Genomic DNA, 18,537 nt, shown 5'->3' on the forward strand with positions numbered 1-18,537 from the left:
TAGCCAGCGCCATTCCTTCACTGTGGTGACTCTTTGGCTGCTCAGAGCAAAGGGAGCGTTTCTTTTCTCTGGGCACTGGCAGAGGTTTATTCCCTGTCCAAGAACCCAGAGAAAGGAAAATGCTTCATTCGCTCTAGACTGCCAAAGCCTCCTTAAGCGTTACCAAAAAGCTCCTTTGGCAGCCCAGATGGCCTGGATTAAAGGGGGAATGGCAAGAAACTTGCCGAGCCTTCGTGCCTCTCTCAAATTTCCTGGAAAATTTTTCACGTTAGAAAATGGTTCTTCAGTAGAGGTAAAAAAATCTTGAACACCCAGTTCTTATCTTGAAAACATCTTAAGTAGAGGCATTCTTAATTAGAGGTACCACTATATAATACTATTTTGTTGTTATTAACTTTTAATAAGAAATTCACTAACCCTTCCTGAGATGGGCCACAGATTTGCAAAGAGCTGATTTATAGATACTAAATTGAAGAATAAATTTTCTGTAATTGCACTATGACTTGCTCCTATCCTGATTATCTGATCATTTGTGTTTTTAAAAATGAGGTATTATTCATCTTATTAGCTCCAACAGCTCTTAATAAGAGTGACTATATGAAAGAAGGACACCACCTGATGTTGTAAGTATGGCTTGATATATTATGAGATGAAAAGAAAATATTAATGACAAAACATTTTATTGGCTATTTCCTAAGTATCAAAGGGCCAGGATATCTCCCGAAGGATAGAAAAAAATGATAAAAAAATAATTGCAGCCTTTGTGGATTTCAAATAAGCTTTTGATCTGATTCCTAGGGAGAGACTATGGGAAAAACCTGAAAAGTCCTCAATGCACCTTCTTATCCAGACTCTTTATTCTCTCATTAAAAGTCACAGGCTTCCTTTGGGGGCTTCTATCTGGAACTATTTCTAGCAAAAGAGGGGTAGGCAAGGGTGCATTCTAGCCACATTACTTTTCAATCTGTTCATTAACTCAATAAGTCAGTCTCTCCCTTTTAATCATAATTCTCCAATATTAGATCCTGCAATTCCCTCTTTGATATTATGCAAATAATGTAATAATTTCATCCATCTCCCAGGTGGGAACAAGTAGGGCATTGGCTTCCTGTTGCCTAAAAGAACAATTTGTAGTAAATTATCAAAAAACTAAAGTCCCACTCTTCACATGACACGACAGTGAATGCATAAATCACAACATGAATGGTACGCCAATAGAGCAGGTATAAATATTATGCTGGTTGGAGAATTCTGGGAATTAAAGTCCACAGTTCTTAAAGCTGCCAGATTTAGAGACCCCGTGCTCTACAGCTATCTTAAGATTTTTAAATTCAAAGAGGGCATATTCTGTTCCTACAACTTACAAGGTTTTCTTGCTACAATTGTTCCCCAGCCTCTTGAATGGTATTCAGATTTGTGTCTTTACAAAGATTAATATCCTGGAAGCTGTCAATTCCAAATTTATAAGAGCTATATAAGATGATCAGCAATCCTGCTGGTGGTTAAGGTCAAGTTTGATTTTTGAGAATGCCACAGCTTGCTTCCATCACTTTAATTTTAAGATAAAATAATATTTCCCCCTGTCGGTCTTGCTCTACGGGCTTCCAGAAACTGATTTTAATCAACCTGACTAATAAAGCTCATATCAAATTCTAGGCATTAGGCCTTTCTTTGGAGAGCTTCATCCCATTAGGATTTGGACATATTAAGTGTCATGTTAAGCAACATACCTGAGACATTGATTTCCAACCCCATGATTCATGGATTCTCCCTCCTCCACCAAATGTGCATGTGCTACAGTCTACTCCCTCTTCAATCCTAGTTTTAAATTTTCATTGGACCTTCACCTTGGCTGGGTTAGGTTAGCTGCATTACCTCTGCAGTCTACATCACTATTCATCATGCCCATGCAGAGATGGCTCCATTCAAACCCTAAGCCTGATGCTCCTTTGTTGCTCTTTTTAAAGAAAATCTCCATCCCATTATAAAGAACTACTCTGTAGAGAGCAAAATACTTATCTCTCACTTCTTTTAACCAACCATTATTCTTATGTATCTTTCCAGATTGCCTGGTTTTATGCCATTCACACTGCCTACGATTGAAAAGTAGTACAATTTTTGGAGGCTGGCATTGCTATTTGTTACTTTTTCCAATCTATGTAACTTGATTATACTGTACATTGTTTACATTTTAGTTATATTACCTATATGTTTATGTATTTTTACTGTAGTGCTTTCTGACTTAAAGGCGGCAATAAAGCTTTTGATTTAATTTGAACAATAGGGAACAAAGGCCAGATTCTTGGCCATTTTATTTTATGACTGCAGAACATATCAACATTCTGAATAAAATTGTATATAAATTTGCAACTTTATTAAGCTAAGGTACAATTATTTTTTTAAAAATAAATTTTAACTCTATTGTATTTTCATAGGAAAATATGATAGGGTTAAGTTACATACTCAAGATATTTTCATTAAAAAATGAAAATGAAATGAAAATAATTTAAAACCCATAAAGCACCTAATAATATATTGATAAGTTGGAATAATATAAGAATACATATTTCATTGATACAGGCTAAATTTCTACTAATTCAAACATCTCTATTTTTGAATACAAATTTGAGTCAATTTTCTCTAACTATAAGCAAAGAAGCAATGGGTGGAAACTAAATGTTGTGGTTCAGCCTGAGGCTGCTCAGGGACCAGCTGTGTCTCTGCTGGCTCCATGCCCGGAGGAGGATGACAGCGAAGAGGAGGGGGATGAGCAGTCAGACGGGGGAGGGGACAGCCAGGAATGGGATGAGAATGAACAGCATGAGAGCCCCGGGGGGGGGGGGGCTTTCCCCAGCCAGTAGCTTGGAATCATTAGGGGATGACGCACAAGCTGTCATTGACATGCGACAGAGACATTCAGAGCAAAGAAAGAAGCAGTTAAAGAAATATTTTCACCATTGAATTAGAAACAGCTGGGTTTGGGTGTGGTCCTCATCAGCAGGGTTTAAAAGGCAGGCAAGCCCTTGAAGCCATGTGGAGTGTTATCAATTGGAGTTACGGTGTCCTGCTTTGTTCTCGGCGTCTCTGTTCCTGGCTTGTGGCCCAGCAGTTTGGAAGACCCGTGGGAGGTGTAGGTCTGCTATCTACAGCCTCGGCTTGGCAGCAAGAATCCTGTATTGCTGCATGGACTTTTGCCTTTGTGGATATATCTGAAGATACAGCATTTTCCTGTTTGTAAGGACATTTTCTGTTACCTGTGTTTTTCTTGAATTTTATAAACTGCCTTTGCCTTTTACCGGTGTGTTTGGCTTCTCTTTTTGGGCTGGTATTGGCTTCCGGAGTGACCCAGACAGAACAATAAACAAGGAGAGAAGTAACTTAGAACTAAGGAGAATTTTCCCGGAGCTTGCCTCCAGATGTTTTGAATGCTCCGAAACTGGAAGTTTTAAAGAAGATGTTGGAAAACCATTTGTCTGAAATAGTGTAGGGTTTCCTGCAGTGAAGGGCTACCAAAACCTTTAGGACCACACAGTGGGCGTGGCTTATACAGGATGCCCTGCATTTCTTTCAACTTCTTTCAGTGCAGATTGGGTGCTCTGGAGTGGAGCTCCATTTTCGCTACCCCACTGCGTTCCCCCCCCCATCCTAGCAGTAGCCCATCCCTGGTTTCCTACTTAAGCAGGGGGTTGAACTAGAAGACCTCCAAGGTCCCTTCCAACTCTGTTTTTTTAAAAATTATTATTATTATTATTATTATTATTATTGTTGTTGTTGTTGTTGTTGTTGTTGTTTTGTTGTTGCTGTTGTTGTTTTAATTATATAACCAAACCAACATTGTATGTGTAACCACATCTTTTAAAATGCTTTAATTCATGCAGGTGTGTACACTTAAATTTCCACAAATAGCAAGGCCAAAGATTTGAACAGCATTCTAAAGTAAACAATAACCAGAGTCAACATTCCAGGATTTCTATCCTTATAACTGAAGAATCATTTAGGTTACAAAATTATATATATTAATTTGCCAGCTGCTATTAATAGGCTATTTTGGCCAGCAGCAAAAAATTATTGTCCATTAAAATCATTCATGTCAATTACCTTGTCAGTTTCACAGTAAGAACTCATTACATTATTTTAAATGGATCCATTTTAATTGACATTAATGAGAATGAAGTTATTTTGGAGGCTTTTATATACCATGCAGCTATTAGGGTTACAGATTTACGTTACTCTTTATCCTTTATTTTTCTAGAAAGGGGAAGTAAATCAGGCATGAATGAGACACACTTTATATATGTAAATAATGGAGAACTCCTAAAGACCTTAATGCTCTTTCTTTACTGAACAAGAGCATACAGTATATGTAGCCATATATCCGGAATAGACAATTAGTCTTCAGTTTCAGTTTGGTCACTTCTTTTCCAACCATTGGTGATTCTATGGCCCAGGTTTCTCCGTGTCTTCTGATTTTGCACTACTTCTTTGCAGTTTTATATGCTCTGGTTGGTGTCAGTTTTAATGGTAACCAGCCATTATATTTTAGGACAACCTGGTTTCCTATCATCCTTAACTCTTCCAAACATAATTGTTTTCTCCACTGAATTTCCCCGCCCTCCATAACATGGCCTGGACTCTAATAAGAGGAATCAGACAAACCTGGTTAAGCATTCAATGAAGCAGTATTACAATCCACTGCTGTTATAGAATCTGTTCACAATAAGAGAAGAGGGAGAACCTCTGGTGAAGACAATGGTGAAATAAAGCACCTCCAAGGAAATGGAGAAAATGTTGTGGTAGAGAGCAACATATACTGTAGGTAACCAGCCTGAGCCAAGGAAAGTGCTGGTTATCACCTATAAAACCCTACATGGCTTAGGACCAGATTATCTTCGGGACTGTCTTCTGCCTCATATATCCCAGCCAACAATTAGGTCCCACAAAGTCAGCCTTCTCCAGGTCCAGTCAGCTGCTGGGGCCTAGGGGAAGAGTTTTCTCTGCGGTGGCCCCAGCCCTCTGGAATGAACTCTTTCCGGAGATACATACCACCCCCTCCCTCCTGGCCTTTTGTAAAGCTCTCAAGACCTACCTCTAGTGGCAGGCAGGGGGCCGTGAGTGATGAGATATTCTCCGGTCAATATTATGTATGATTGAATTGAATGTATGCACATGACTGTATATGGAGGTTTTAATATTTTTTAATAATTTGTATAATTCTCTTATAGTAATTTAGATTTCTTTACATATTGTTGCATTTATAATGTTGTATGTCCGCTCTAGAAGGGCAGCATAGAAATCTAATAAATAAATAAATATACAAAAGGAGAGACCAAGAGTTTGCCCACTTGCTCTCCTAATAGATGCTCCTCTCATGTAGACCACAGAATTGTATCAACTCACATAGCTGCAGTGGGTCCTATAAGGTAGTAAAATCTCACTTTCTTAAGCACACTTTAATTGAAATACTTCAAAACTTTTTTAAAAAATCATTTTGTATTAGCTTTTATTATTAAAAAAAATTCAATAACCATAAGAGAAGAGCACGATCTCCAGAATGTTTTGAAGAAAAATCTCAAAAGCAGCTTGTGGGCTATTAAAGAGAAAGTGAGAATTCATAAAAGTCATATTATAAGTTTCAAACATGTTTAATGGATTTCTTTACCTTTAGACTTTGAAACATTTTCTTAATATTTATTATTTATTGCTTTAGATTCTGATATATAGATACTTTGGTTGCAACTGCTCTAAAAATGCAGCTTTTCTTAGCTTAATAATAGAAATCACAAAACAGTATGAGAAAACATGCTTTTATTTCAGTTGATAGACAGCTTCAATTTTGACTATATAGCCTAACTAATGCACTGAAAAATTATAACATGGGAGTAAATTATATTCATTCATCTGCTTTTAAAGTAAAACGAGTTCAAACTATACGCAAACCAAGGGTACTGTAGTTCTTTTTGGCATTCTTATCAAAATGCTTGGTTTTTAGTGAGGGTATTTCTTTAAGCCTATACATTTGGCTGATTTGTGATATCTTGTTATTTACAAAAAATAAAGTGGCTTGGAATGCCTTGACAAATAACAATGAAGGAAATAACAAAATGAATGTACACAAGTTGAAATATAAGTAGATTCAACAACATATTCATAGTTTAAGAAGGGATAGAAGTGACACACTTTAGGCTAACTATTTATTTCAATCTAGGTTGGTTTTTAACATTTGGCTAATTTTCTACTTGGTCACTGTTTGGCAGTAATGGGGTGGAAAGGGGTATTGATAGCAACTGTGTGTTCTCCCTTGGGCATCTTTTGGAAGATGATTGGCTCCCCCTTTCCACAACTCAAGTGGTCTACATGACTAGGTCGGTAGAGAGAGGGCTCACTCACATCATTTCTAGTTCCGTGGCTTACATGGCTGGGCATAGGCTTAAGATAGCCTCACACTGCCCAGGCAAGAAGTTACGCCGATTTAGTTGCCCAAGTATGTTGTACATAGGAATCTCCGCCCCATTTAGCAACCTGTTATATTTTAATAAAATGACCCTTATTACCCAGCTTTCGTGCCCGTGTGTCATTCTGCATTTGACGTAATTTATTCTCCAGTGTAAAAAAATAAATCAGAAACTTTCACTGTTGACTGCTTTTAGCTAAATCAAATAACTTCTTTATAATCATATTACATTATAATCATGTAAATATCAAAATATTTACAGTACCATGTTTTCTTCATTACAAGTTGAGAGCAGATACCTCTAAGCCTTGTTCCTTGGACATGCTCAGTAGCACTTAACTCTCATTGGCTGACTGAGTTACCACATGACTCTTCCAAGCTCATGAATACTCCAACAGAAGATAAAGGAAGATGGAAAGAATATATTGAAATACTGTACTCTAGAGATGTCAACAGCCAAGTACTTTCAAGGACCTTAGATCATCCATTATCAAGTCAGAAGGCTACAAGGGTGATAGCCTCACACTGCCCAGGCAAGGAGTTACACCCATTTAGTTGCCCAAGTATGTTGTAAATAGGAATCTCCGCCCCATTTAGCAATCTGTTTATATTTTAATAAAGTGATCCTTATTACCTAGCTTTCGTGTCTGTGTGTCATTCTCCAGTATCAAGTCAGAAGGCTACAAAGGTGATGGAATAGCCACAGAAATATGGCAAGCACAGAGGAATCAGTCAAGCTGTGCTAAGAAATCTGGAGAATGATACAGTGATTGACAGATTGTAGTGGCCAACCTACATTCCAATACCAAAAAATGAGACTTGACAAATATTATTTCCTTAATTTCACTTGCCAAAAAAATAATGCTTAGGATCATCAAATGCAGATTAATGCTCTACACAGAAAAGGAGATGCCAGATGTTCAAGCTGACTTTACAAAATGCCAAGGAATACAAAACCTTATTGCTGATGCATCTTGGATAACTGAGAAAGCCAAAGATTTCCAAAAGGCATCTTTATGTGCTTCATTGATTACAGAATCACCTTTTATTGTGCAAATTATGTAAAGCTATAGAATGTATTCAGAAAAATGGGAATCTCCAAAATATGTTTATGTGTAACAAATAAAGACTCTTTTTGGATGATTTTAAGTTGGAATGCTATACAGTGAATATTCAAAGGATGATTTGGTTCTTCCAATAAATCTTGATAAAGACACAAGGCAGCTGAACAATACAATCAGCCAATTCCTCTTAAGCATGTGTGCTTGCCTAATAGAATGGTTTAGGAAATTGCTATCATTTTAGTTTTGTACAGAAAAAGCTAATGTTTCACAGCATGAAACAATAAGTTCAGGGGTAATGAGGACAGGATTAAATCTCTTCAATCACAAAGCAGCTGCTTTAGCCAACACAACAATCAATCTTTTAGGATTTGAAACTAAAACAAAAATTGTTCCAGTGATTAACAGAAGAAAAAAGAAACAGATGAGAATGATTTGCAGAAAACCTCTGAGGATAGAATGCACAGCTTAATTAAGAAAAACAGTGAACATAACCAAATATACAAGAAGATGGAGTCAAGCTATTCTCCAAAGCAACTGAAGGCAGGAGAAGAAGCAATGGGTGAAAACTAATTAAGAAGAGAAACAACCTAGAACTAAGGAGAAATTTTAAGATTTAGCATGTTTGTATGCTTGAGTGTGTTTTTTTCTCTGTGTCTTTGTCCATATGTATAAAGAAATAATTTTCTGAAATTATGCTCTTTTCTCTTAGACAGTTCTGGAGAGTGTATAAGTTCATAATAAATGTAATATGGAGGCCCACTTCAGTCCAAAGCTAACATCACTGTTCAAATCTTTATATTTACATAGACTTCAAGAAGGGACCTTTTATCATGCTTGGCGGATATGTAAAAAAGGTAAGAAAAAAAAGTTGGATTCAAGTACCCTCTATAGTTTGATACAGAGTATTTTTAAAATCCATATAGAAATAAAGCCAGAACCTTTTTGGGGATGCACTTTTTAAAACTTTTTTATTTATATTATTATTACAGTATTATTCCTTCAGTACATTGTCATTTTCTGTCCAGAAAAAAAATCTGATCTAAAGAGGTTTTAGGCAGTACAGGAGGATTTTTGGATAATTATTATTCTATTTCATTTTGGGGAACTTGACAACATTAACTAAGCTCTGACCTTGTTAATATACTTGGATGGGAGTCCATTAGGAAATCCTGGGTTTGCAGGCTAAATAGGTAATTGAAAAAAATCCCAGAAGGCAGTGGCAAATCTCTGCTATAGAAACCTCCATGGGCATCTCGCTGAGATCACCAGGATTTGAAGTGAACTCGGAAGGAATTCATTTCTTATTATCTTACTGCAACAATCTGCTGGTGGAAATCTTCCAACAGTTGTCAAGGAAAGATACTAATTGGAGGCTTTTTAATGTTAATATCCTTTAGTAAGTCATGTTGCATAATAGTTGCCTTTAAGACAAACAAATATGAATGGTAGCAACCAGCACATCATTTTTTAAACATAGAACAACTAGAACAGTCACTTGCTAAAAAAAACCCATTATTTTAATTCCAAATTCCAAATCAGTCAAGAATACAGTATTGTATTTTGAATGATTAAAATGGTAAATCACTTTATCAAAGTTCAAAATGTTATCGAAGTGAATAAAACAGAATAAAGACATGTGGTAAATGTAAAAGTATCTGAAGATTTTTTAAAGAGAGTCATCAAGTTAGTTTGAAAGTTATCAGCCAGTAAAACTTCTGTAGAAGGATAATGATGGCATTATGTCTGTGTCCTTCATTCTACACACACTGTAGCTATCACTGATTTTAAAAATGACTGATGTTAGCAATACTTCCAACTGAAGTGCATAGGAAGCAGTTTCTTAGAAATGAATTATGATGTTTTTGTCCATGACCAAGATATTAAACTGTGCGTATGAAACAAGGAAAAGGGACATACTTTTAATAGGATTTTGCCTTTAAGCTTCATTCAGAGATATACTAGCAGACAAAAAACTAATAATAATTCAACAAATTCTTCTCAGTTTGATTTCTGATAGCTAACCATAATCATTAAGGTAAATAAAATAAGGCAGCTTATCTGTCTAAACTGAAATCAATCCCCATTTACTTAAAGAAGTCCCATTATCTCAATACATGTAAATGTAAACAGACTCAGAGTACAAGTCCAATGGCTTTGTATATGTTATTCTTCCAATCAATAGGGCTTTAACATTCACTAGATCACAACTGGATAATTTTCCATAATAATAGTAATCATTGCTCAAATACTTGGCCCACCTGGCACTGGGGAGGCAGGAGGGGAGGGGGCATCTATCTCTGAAGTGGCAAAGGGTCAGAATATCCAGGTGTTGCTGGGGAGAGGCAGATATGGCGGGAGCCACAGTGCTAGCCATTCCAGGGGAAGGAGAGATCGCTGCTTAATAGCGATCCCTTGTTCCGGCTTCGTGACATGAATCAGCAACTTGGGAGGGTCTGGATATTTTCAGTCAGACTAACACATTGTTTACTACTGGGAACATGAAAAACAAAGAACAAACAGCGTTGCTTCCATGGGTAGAAATGATGTCACAAGGGCCATATCTAGATACAGTGCAATTAGTGACAAAATAATATCAATAGATCTTATGGAAATCATGTTAAAATGATGATCATCCAATTTTATGCTCCAACCACTAATTCAGAGAAATAGGATAATAATTAACCAATTTTAACTGAAATCAACAGAGCATGAAAGCAAGTAGTATAGTTTGTGGTTGGTGGCTAGAATGCCCAAATCAAACAGATTAAAGATTAAACAGATTAAAATTAAAGAAGAGAATTTACTTGGATTGTATGCCTAGGATACAGAAATGAACTGGGAGAAACAATTGTCGGTTTCCGCCAATAAATGATACAACTGTTATTTCCAGTTCTGGGGTACTATTGTAAGTAGTATACTGGTAGTCCTCAATTTACAACAGTTTGCTTAGTGACCGTTTGAAGTTACAATGGCACTGAAAAAAGTGACTTGTGATCATTTTCATACTTATGACTGTTGAACCATCCCTATGGTCACGTGATTTACATTTGAATACTTGACAAGTAGCTCACATTTATCATGGTTGCAATGTCCCAGGGTCATGTGATTATCTTTTGCAACTTTCTGACATGCAGAGTGCATGGGAAAACCAGATTTGCTTAACAATTGTGTTACTAATTTAACAACTTAAACTTCGTAAACTTCAAATCATCCAAAATGCAGCTGCGCAAGTGGTTATGGGCCTTCCAAGACATGCCCATATCTCACCATCACTCCGTGGACTGCATTGGCTGCCGATTGGTTTCCGGACACAAATTGAAGTGTTGGTTATGACCTATAAATCCCTACATGGCATAGGACCAGGTTACTTTTGAGACCACCTTCTGCCGCACAAATCCCAGCGACCGGTCAGGTCCCACAGAGTTGGTCTCCTCAGGGTCCCATCAGCCAGATAATGTTGGCTGTCGGGACCTTGGGGAAGATCCTTCTCTGTGGGGGCCCCAACCCTCTGGAATCAGCTCCCCCCCCCGAGATTCGCACTGCCCCCACCCTCCTTGCCTTCCGAAAAAGTTTAAAGACTCATCTTTGTCGCCAGGCCTGGGGTCATTAAATCTTTCCCCCTGATCAACAAGTGTTTCTTAGTGTGTTTTATGGAGTGAATGAAAATGAATGTTTAAATTATTTTAGGATTTTGGGTTTTTTTTAATTATACTAATTGGATTAGATGCACTACTATGTTTTTGTATATGTTGTGAGCCGCTCCGAGTCCTCGGAGAGGGGCGGCATACAAATCCAATAAATAAGTAAATAAACTACAGTGCTCCGCGAATAGAATAGAATGGAATAGAACAGAATTCTTTAGTCAAGGTTCCATGTATCATCCAATTAAAATCAGAGTTCAAGTCAAAGTATTCCTCAAAGTTTCAATTTATTGCCAAAGCCATGCTGGCACCTACACTCGTAAACCTGAATCTGAGCTTCCCACCCAGGTGAAAGTTCACATGTCTCGCCCCCCACCCAACTTGTCACATTGCCCATTCAGGTTTTACCAGCATAGCAACTCCTCCTTCCGCTTCCGCCCAGGTGTTGGACATAGGATGGCCTTGAACTTCTCAAAAGAATGCTTTGTGGCATTCTTTCCAGAAGTTCAAGGCCATCCTATGAAAAACAACAACCCCCCCTCCCAAGTTACTATAAACATCAGGCCTTCTACAGATTGTGTGGCAAGCCATTGATTTATCATCAATCTCTACACCGGCTTGACATCTTTATTGGTCAAGTGTGATTGGATACCCAAGGAATTTGTCATTGATGCATATGCTCTCAGTGTACATAAAAGAAAATATACATTTGTCAAAAATCATGAGGTACAACACAATGACTGTTTTAGAGTACAAATAAGCAATCAGGAAACAATCAATATTAATATAAATCATAAGGATACAAGCAACAAGTTACAGTCATACAGTCATAAGTGTGAGAAGATGGGTGATAGGAACAATGAGAAGATTAATCGTAATAGTAATGCAGACTTAATGAATAGTTTGACAGTAGTGAGGAAATTATTTATTTAGTAGAGTGATGGCATTCAGGAAAAACTGTTCCTGTGTCGAGTTGTCTTGGTGTGCAATGCTCTATAACGTTGTTTTGAGGGTAGGAGTTGAAACAATTTATGTCCAGGATGCGTGAGGTCAGTAAATATTTTCATGGCCCTCTTTTTGACTTGTGCAATAATAGGTCTTCAATGGAAGCCAGGTTTGCAGTAAAAAAAATTCTGTGGTTCTGATATGGCAAGACAAGTCATCAAATGGCACAAGACTCATTTAACAAATTTCTCACTTAGCAATATAAATTTTGGGCTCAATTGTGGTCATAAATTGAGGAGTACCTGTACTTATAGAATTATTCCAGTCCAATTTTTATACTTTGTGTGCTTAAGTAGTTAATAATAAGCACAGACCAATCTAAGAAAACTAGTTAAGATCTTTGACAGGTAATAGCAGACTGGTAGACTCAATCAAGAGCAGACTGCAATAAGTACTGCAAAATAGGCATCTTCCAAATGTTTTAATATCAGCTCCCACACCTCTTTAACAGGGTTGGCTGGACAGGTGAAGCCATGTATCTGAGTGGAATCAGATTGCTTAATTGTATAATACTATAACTTCATAACATTCTAGCCATTTTTGCTAATTACTCAATGGTATTTAAACCAGAGAATTCTAATTGATCTTAACCTACTTTTGGGGAAAAATACATTTTATATTAAAATGTATTTGAATAATGTTTATTTTTGATCATTTAAATTAATATATTGCTAATTATCAAAACCTCCAAAGAATTTATGGCAAAAAGAGCTAATTTAAAATAAAGCTATTAAAATCATTTAAAATAACACTGAATACCAATAAAAATAAATAAAAGAGATGCTATTAATTACAGTTAAGAATTAGCCAATAGTTAAATTCCTATTCAAACAGATGTGTTTTAAAAATCATTTAAAATCTAATAAAGCTATTAAGCACTAGTTCTTCAGGAAGTGTTTTCCAAAGAGCTGAGATGGAAATAGAGAAGACTCAATTCCAAATCACTGTCAGATTATCTCAACATGTGTGAAGGTTGATATAGAAAGAGAATTTTCTCAAATAGCTTGGACTTTAATTATACAGCCTAAAAAAAAGTCTATGGAGATTTTTAACCATCCAGGTCATGGTTGTCCCAAAGGCAACTAGACTTATGCTTTTTCCTTGAAAACATTCTTTCTCATTCATAAGGTTTTCAGTTCTGACTGAATGGTGGAGTGATGGGTGGTGGTTATGGAAGGATTTATATTCCTTGCAGTCATCTGATTGGTGACCATGGGGCACAGATAAACTCCCAAATGACTTCAACGATTCTAAGAAAGCGTGCTAGAATAGAATAGAATAGAATAGAGTAGAGTAGAGTAGAACAGAACAGAACAGAACAGAATAGAATAGAATAGAATAGAATAGAATATTGGCCAAGTATGATTGGACACACAAGGAATTTGTCTTGCTGCATGTGCTGTCAGATAAGATAAGTTCATCAAGAATTATAAGATACACCACTTACTATTAGTCCAGGTACAAATAAGCAATCAAAACATGTTAGGAACATGTTAATAACCAGCCAATATAAATTGTAAGGATACAAGCAACAAAGTTACAGTCATACAGTCATTTGTGGGAGGAGATGGGTGATGGGAATGATGAGAAGATTAATAGTACTGCAGACTCAGTAAATAGTTTGACATTATTGAGGGAATTATTTGTTTAGCAGAGTGATGACGTTCAGGGAGAAAACTGTTCTTGTGTCTAATTATTCTCCATAGCATCGTTTTGAGAGTAGGAGTTAAAACAGTTTGTGTCAGGATGTGAGCTGTCTAAATATTTTCACAGCCCTCTTTTTGACTTGGGCAATATACAGGTTCTCAATGGAAGGTAGGTTGGTAGCAATTGTATTTTTTGCAGTTCTGATTATCCTCTGAAGTCTGGGGTTGCAGAACCAAACCAGAAGAGATGCAGAAGACGGACTCAATAATTTGTACGTAGAACTGTATCAGCAGCTCCTTGGGGAGTTTGAGCTTTCTGAATTGGCACAGAAAGAACATCCTTTGTTGTGCTTTTTTGATGTTAGGTGTCCAGTTTAGATCTTGCGATATCGTAGAACCTAGTAATTTGAAGGTCTCTATTATTGATACTACATTGTTTATTATTGTACGAGGTGGAAATATGGGTGGGGTTTTGCTAAAGTCTACCACCATTTCTACAGTTTTAAGTGTATTCAACCTCCTGTCTGTTATGGATTCATCATTGTCTTGAATGAGGCTGATCACTGCTGTGTCATTTGCAAATTTCAGTAGTTTAACAGATGGATCGTTAGAGATGGAGTCATTGGTATATAGAGAGAAGAGGAGAGAGCACACAGCCTTGAGGGACCCATGTGCTAATTATGCAGGTATCTGATGTGATTCTGCTTAGCTTCACTTGCTGCTTCCTGTTTGTTAGGAAGATTATGATCCATCTGCAAGTGTGTTCAGGTACCGCTAGCTGGTTCAGCTTAGTTAGAAGAGTGTTTGGAATGATGGTATTGAATGCTGAACTAAAGTATACAATGAAGACCCTTGCGTAGGTCTTTGGAGAGTCAAGATGTTATGTAGGGTGTAGTGCAGAGCCATATTAATAGCATCATCTGTTGATCTGTCTGTTTGGTGTTGTGGTTAGCTCTGGGCCAGCTCCTGCCCCAAGGAATGTGCAGGTGGATTTGGGGGAAACATCCACATGCCACAGGCCTGTTTTGCTCCCGATGGAATCTGCCGACGTAGCCTCCTCTGACCAAGGAAGCATGAGTGACAGGGAAGAGGGGAGTTTGGCAGACAGCCCAGGAGGAGATTAATCATCTGTATCATCCTTGGATTCTGAACAAGAAGTAATGACACATCCACGCATGCGTAGAGTGATGCATAGGAGACAACAACTGAAAGATTATTACAAGAGAAAATGAGGCCACCTGTGGTTGGATGGGGCTGCTGTAATTAGTGCTACAGATAAAAAGAACAGCGTGCTGGTTTAGCCTTGTGGCAGTTTCTCTGATTCATTGTTTCATCAAGATCATGGTTTTTGTGCTGTTCAAGATTGTGTGCGGACTCTCTGGACTTTATAATTGGACTCAATTTCCCAGTTATTGGGCGAGCAATTGGATTGCATTTAACCTGTGCCTTGTGTGTAGCAGAAAATCCCTTTGATATTTAAAAAGGGAGCTGTTTCTGTTTTTCTGTTTATAAAAACTTTTGGGTTTTCCTTTTATCGTGTAGTGTGTGTCTTCCTGGACTAATTACCCTGTAATTACGGGAGGTTGAAACATGCCGGCAGAATAGTTTGGTATACAACTTACAGGGGTGGGGTGGGGCTTAACAGTGGATCCATGATGGTTTTCAAATTGGACAGCACTAGCCTTTCAAAGATCCTATGACTGCAAGAAATATAAATCCTTCCATTCCACCCCGTACCATTCAGTCAAAACTAAAGAAGCTTCTTGGATGAGAAGTGAAACATCTTCAAGGAAAAACAAAGTAAGTCCAGTTGCCTTAGGGACAACCATGACCTGGATAATTAAAAATTTCCATAGAATTTTCTTTTGGACTGTATAGTTGAAGTCCAAACTATTTGAGAAATTTCTCTCGCTAAAAAAAAGAGCATTTCATATTTTGTGTGGAAAAGAATTAGCAACCAATACAGTACTTGGAACATAGATGTAATATGGTCTTCTGGTTTTCTTGCCAAGTCCCCACTGGTTGCCAATTTATGTACAAATTGAAGTTTCCAAACTATGGAGTTCCATATCCATATTCAATTCTGGGGGTTACTTCCACATGTACTGCAGTTTGATGGTAATTTTCTTCTGCAAGGGAACAAAATTGACATACCAAGGAAAGCTGGTAAGAGCTTTTCCTGGCTCTTGCCAGGGAAAATGGAGAGAGATTTGGTGTAGAGGCATCTCCAAACTGCATGCACTTTCCTACTGGAGAATACAGTCCCATGCCAAAATAGAAGATTATGGTCTACCACCATTATAGCCCATAATAAAGTCAGAGCTTTGACTGTCTTCAAAGGAAAGAAAAAGTCCAGTCACCTCCTGAAAAAGCACCTTTGGGATAACCATTACCTGGGAGGCTGAGAAACTCTACAGAGTTTTAGCTATACAGTTTGGGATGGACACCCTTTGAATGGTGTGTGAGTATGAATGGATTTCCAGAAAAAAATTGCAGGCTACAGACACCATTAGCACTACTCAGGCGACCCTCAAGACACAGATAAGTGCATCCAAGTGCATCCATGACCCTCAAAAAAGGATGCAAATAATCAGCTGTCTGCAAGGACTATAAATCCTTCCACTCCCCACCATTCAGTCGGAGCTGAAACAGCTCTTTGGAGGAGAAGCAAAATGTCTTCAAAGGAAAAAAAACCCAAGAAAGTCCAGTTGCCTCCTGAAAAGGCAGCTTTGGGACAACCATGACTTGGATGACTGATAATCTCTACAGACCTTTAGCCTATAATAAATAACACTTCTGCCTTCCCTAGATTAAATTTCAATTTATTTTATCTCACCCAGTCTGTTACTGACTTCAAGCAGGTGTTCAACGAAATCCCTCCATTTCCTGAAGATATCACAAATCTGGGTTCATCAACCAGTTTCAGCTCTTCTGACAATATCCCCAACAGTTTATATAGAGACTGAAAAGTACTGGAGACATAATAGAATCCTGAGATACATCAAATAATAGCTCCCATTGCAAAAAGTGACTATTTCCAAGTGTCTCCCTCTGAAATCTCCCAAAATTTCTTAAGCAATCCAGAAGGACACCATGCCCAACCATATTTAAAGCCATTGAGAGATTAAGAAGTAATAGAGTCATACTCCTTTTGGCAAGTTACAAACAAAGCTCATCCATCAGAGCAGTTAAGATAGTCTCAGTCTTATAGTCCACCTGAAGCCAGTTTGAAAGGGGTTGAGATGTTGTTTTCTCCAGTTGAAAAGGTATCGCTTCTTATCAGGGGAAATTGGAGACTCAAATATAATTGCTCATTTGTGCAGGATCCATGACAGGTTTCATGAAAGGAGGTGTAATAATTATGTCCTTTAAAGAAGGGGGCATCCTTCCGTCCTTCAAAAAGACATTTATGATATTCACTACTATAAGACATATTTAATAACCCTCAAGTCACTCCACTCCAAGCAGAATAACACCTTTTCAAGAATCAATCCCATTAAACCATTAATCTGTTTTCTCTTTAAAATAACAAAAAAACTTTTTAATTCCATGTAATAGATATATCTTTTCATATTGCAAATCACTTATATATTGTTTTTTAATGAAAACAGTATAAAAATCTTTTTTTAAAAAAACATTCAAATAAAACCATTTTTAAATGGCAATCTTCAATCCTGCAGTTGTTTATTCATGTCTTTAGAAACTATATCCAGGGTCTCCCTAAAGTTTTAAAGATATACATCACAGTTTACTTTTAGAAATTGTGCCAAATGTTGAGTCCCAGTTTTGAAATCATGATCCATTTTATTCTCTCAGCCTTCTCCAACCTTGTGGTCTCCAGATGTCAGAATACCACTTTTAACATGTCAGCTGCCTGGTTTAGCTTGCAGGAACTATAGTTTCGACACCTAGGATGGCAATGGTGGGTGGCATACAAGTCCAACAAATAAATAGAAAATAAATAAATAAATTAGAGCAGAGAAAGCTTTCATCTGCCAAAGCTGCTACTACCACTTCAGTGTTATTTGTGTTCAGGATATACAAACATATCTGAACAATACCTAGAAAGAAGAATCTTGAAAGTTGATCCTTTATTCTTTATTGTCTTATGCTCACAAAGAATTGTGCTATATCACATAAACATTTCATTGTCACCTCAAAAATAAATTCTGTCTGTTGCCTAATATTTATTTATTTATTTATTTATTTTATTTATTAGATTTGCATGCCGCCCCTCTCCGGAGACTCGGGGCGGCTCACAACAACAATAAAACAATATCCAACAAATCTAATAATTTAAAAACACTAAAAAACCCTTATTAAAAGCAAACATACACACAAACATACCATGGAAGTGATGTGCCGGTGCCTGGAGGCTGTTAGGGTCTGGATGGGTGTCAAGAGACTCAAACTCAACCCGGAAAAGATGGAGTGGCTGTGGGTTCTGCCTCCCAGGGACAATTCCATCTGTCCATCCATAACCCTGGGGGGGGGATTATTGACCCCCTCAGAGAGGGTCTACAACTTGGGGGTCCTCCTCGATCCACAGCTCACATTAGAGAACCATCTTTCGACTGTGGAGAGGGGGACGTTTGCCCAGGTTCGCCTGGTGCACCAGTTGCGGCTATCTAGACCGGGACTCACTGCTCACAGTCACGCATGCCCCCATCACCTCGAGGTTTGACTACTGTAATGCTCTCTACATGGGGCTACCTTTGAAAAGTGTTCGG

This window comes from Erythrolamprus reginae, chromosome 2 (assembly GCF_031021105.1).
Source record: "Erythrolamprus reginae isolate rEryReg1 chromosome 2, rEryReg1.hap1, whole genome shotgun sequence".
NCBI lineage: Eukaryota > Metazoa > Chordata > Lepidosauria > Squamata > Dipsadidae > Erythrolamprus > Erythrolamprus reginae.